Source organism: Ictidomys tridecemlineatus, chromosome 3 (assembly GCF_052094955.1).
Source record: "Ictidomys tridecemlineatus isolate mIctTri1 chromosome 3, mIctTri1.hap1, whole genome shotgun sequence".
Lineage (NCBI taxonomy): Eukaryota > Metazoa > Chordata > Mammalia > Rodentia > Sciuridae > Ictidomys > Ictidomys tridecemlineatus.
Genome location: NC_135479.1, coordinates 126,599,183 through 126,602,900, shown reverse-complemented (window position 1 = coordinate 126,602,900; position 3,718 = coordinate 126,599,183). Strand labels below are relative to the sequence as shown.

The following is a 3,718-nucleotide window of genomic DNA, read 5'->3' as shown; positions in this document are numbered from 1 at the left end:
AAGTATTTCTTTTGGGATGATGAAAATATTCTGGAATTAGATAATGGTGATGGTTGTACAACTATTGAATACACTAAAAACAGAGTTTATGCTTTAAGACAGTCTTATGGCTTGTGGATTATATAGCCATATTTATTTTAAAAAATACATGGCCTGGGGGGATATAAAGCCCTGGGTTCAATCTCCATCACCACAAAATAAATAAATACTACAGGCATGCATATGTGGATTATATAGCCATATTTATTTTAAAAAGTAAATACATGGCCTGGGGATATAAGGCTCTGGGTTCAATCCCTATCACCACAAATAAATACAGGCATACATAGCTAAAGACAATGGAGCTTCGTAACACTGGCATTCTTTTGGAGACATTGGAAAATTTGCTAATTTCACCTGATTTTGGTAAGACAGCTGCTGGTGATTCATAGGATTGTTACATATTTTGTGCACATGTAGCTCTAAATTTCCCCTCTTCAAAATATTTCCCTTTAAAAACACGAAGAATTGCGCCCTTCATTTTTTGTTTTTTTTTTTTTAAAGATGCTAGAGATTGAATCCAGGGCCTTGCATAGGCTAGGCAAGCACTTTACCATCGAGCTGAGCTACATCCCTATCCCAATTCCCTTTAAAAGTTGGTATTTTGTGTCAGGGTCATCTTACATTGCTTAAGCTCAGGATCCTCCTTCCTCAACCTCCCTAGTAGCTGGGATTGTAGGTCTGTGCCACTGCTCCCAGCCTGTTTTGTAATCTTTGATGAAAGAAAGTTGGTAAATAGCAGGGGGAATCCATCTGATAGAATTGAAGGTAGATTGTACTTTTGTCATATCTAGAAGGTAAGTAGGAGGAATATGTTTCCAATTATTTTTCAAAGTTTAGGGCCTTAGAAGCTTTCTTATGAGTAGTGGTGTTAAAGGGCCACTCTGCATAGCACTCAGGTTTGAATTACTGCCCAGCCCACATGTAGCTGATTACAGGTAGCTTGGGATCTGACTGTTGTACCTCTATTAAGCAACAAAGAATGGTGGTGGGTAGTTCCTGCGTTCTAACCTTAACCAGGAGAACATAATGGCATAAAACATTAATGTCCTACAAAATTACCAAAAGAATTTAGGAAGTCTGTTAAGATGGAGTTACTTCCTTTGATTTTTCACTTCAAGCCCTCTTTGCTGTCTCCCCTTAACTTTTTGTGGTGCTGTGGATTGAACTCAGGATTGAACTCACATGCTAGGCAAGTGTGAACTATATTACCAGCCCTTCCCTTACTTTTTTTTTTTTTTAAACAAGGAATTAGTTTTATTTTCCCACAGGATTTTTAAAAATATAAACCAAAGATAAATTACATCTCAGCCCTGTAATTTGCCAGCATGTCTGTTCCTACAAGGTGCTACTCAAGACTATGTAGCAGTCTTTTATAAAGCATTTGAGATAAATAGAAAAAGGAGATCCTAGGGAAGCCTGGGCAGGCCCAAAGGCTGAGCTACACGTTGTTCTCCAGAGTAGTCCTTGTCTTCAGATCTTCATATCTTCTTATTCATAATAACATTGCCACTAGAGTCTTCATACTCTTCCTCAGTGTCAGGCTGCCATGTTTCTGAAGCCTTTTGCAATTTCAGCTTGGCCTCCAAGAAGACAGCATTCTCAATCTGTGTCACATTAGCAAAGTGGACAGCATTTGGGATGTCCAATCACCTCATGCCATGGGCATGACACCATTCAGGCCCACAAATCTCACAGTTGTGGTTGATATTTAGGCCATGAAGCTTGTACAGCCAGTAAGGTTGGCCATCCCAGCCCAGGGGCAGGTTTTTTGGGGTTGTAAATGATCTCATTCTTTTCATCTTCAGTTTCACTCTCACCAATCTGCTCTTCCTCCTCCTCTTCTTGCTCTGCTCTTGTCCTGGATTGCTTGTGTTGTACATTTTCATGAATGAGCTGTTGCTATTCCCCAAGATCTCCACATATTCATAACTTTGAGCTTCTAGGAAAGCAATGTCTTTGTTCCTCTCAGTGTCTCACTTTGATTTTGGATTTTTGGCAAACAGGTGTTAAGGGATTTCAGGGACTTTCCTTTTGTGCTGAATAATCTCTGGGCTTGCTCTTCTAGGGTCCCACCACATTTCAGCACTAAATCTAAGAGTGCAAATTTCAATCTGTCCAGACCCATGGAGGCCAACTCCTCCCAGGAGGAGAATGCAGAGAGGTCAAGATGAGCTCCACATGGGTCAGGCACTGCTTGTCTCTTTCTGACATCCAGGAAAGGTACCATTATTCCACTTTTAAACTTAGTCTGAATCTTCCCCAAAAGTTCATTCTCATCTTGAATGGGCTTCACTCTATCCATGTAATCCTAAAGGCACTCAAGCAGCATCTCTACTGCATTCTTCCTTTCTTTAGGAATGTCAAAGGTGGACAGGAATGTACTATAATCCAGCTTCTCAGATGCCTTCAGATTAACGTACTTGAGGTTACAGTCATGGAGATCATATCCCTCTTCATCTGTAAACTCCACCAGGTTTTGTGCCTCTTCTCTTGGATTCTCACGGGCTTTCAGGAGCTCCTCAAATTCCATTTACATATAGGCACACAGATCTCGTTTGGGTACTTCCAATGGAATTCCTTTATTTGCTTGAGTCTGTTATAGAATTCAGCAAACTCATTGGGTCCTGAAATAGCATTAAGCTCCTCCTTTTATAATCCATCTTTATCCTTATACAAATCCCCCAGATTCCCACTGACCTCTATATACCTATCTTGCATGGCCTGGGTGCAGTAATCAGTATTGATCTGGTCCTGGCCAGTGGACTTCTTAGTGAGGATCTCTTTGGCCATGAGCCATTCTTTCTCCTCATGCTGCTGCTGCTCCAGAGTTGTCTCCGTCTTCGCTTTGCCATGATACCTCCCTTCCCTTAATAGTGCTGTGACTTTGTTCATGGGAGCTTGTGTTCGTCTGTAGGCCAACCCTATTACAGCTGGGATAAATCTGTGTAGCCCCTTTCCCCTGAGTCTAAGTTTCCTAGCTGTAGCCAGTTTCTTGTCAACTTCCTTACCTTGAACTATGGGTTCATCTAGAGGGAAAGAAACCTTCATATTTGTAACCATCAAAAAGACAAATTTGAACAAATAAGTTAAATGATCTAATTGGACTTATTTGCAATTTATGAATGTGGTAGCAACTTACCTCAAAATAGAAACTACATTGGGCCTTGGCAAAATAGTTGTTTTTTATAAGAAAACTTGAACTAATGGGCTGGGGTTGTGGCTCAGCAGTAGAGCACTCACCTAGCATGTGCGAGGCCCTGGGTTCGATTCTCAGCACCACATAAAAATAAAATATTGTGTCCAACTACACCTAAAAAATAAATATTAAAAAAAAAAACTTGAACTAACAGGAATGAAGAAACAACATTACACTGAATGCAGATTGGTTCAGGTTACTTCAGGTTACTTTCCTTGTAAGGGTTAAAGCAGAGGCAGAGGAATCATACTGGCTGAAACAGGACTTTTCTGGGGATTTCTCTGTCTCTCCTGATCCCTCAGAGGCTCAGATAAACAGCTTAGTTTTGGATGAATGTATCTTCATTTTATATATCAGGAAGACAAATAGCAGTTCAGTCCAAACCCATTGCCCACAATGAGTTACTACAACATGAAGTGTTTTACATCTACAAGGGAAGGATAACTTCTCTTCATAGCAAAAGATCTTTCATTTCCTATA

General features: G+C 40.3%; 1 pseudogene; it reads right to left on the bottom strand.

Moving 5' to 3' along the window:
* Positions 1-225: 225 nt before the first annotated feature.
* LOC101955212 (splicing factor 3A subunit 3 pseudogene) lies at positions 226-3,146 on the bottom strand (annotated as a pseudogene).
* Positions 3,147-3,718: the final 572 nt, after the last annotated feature.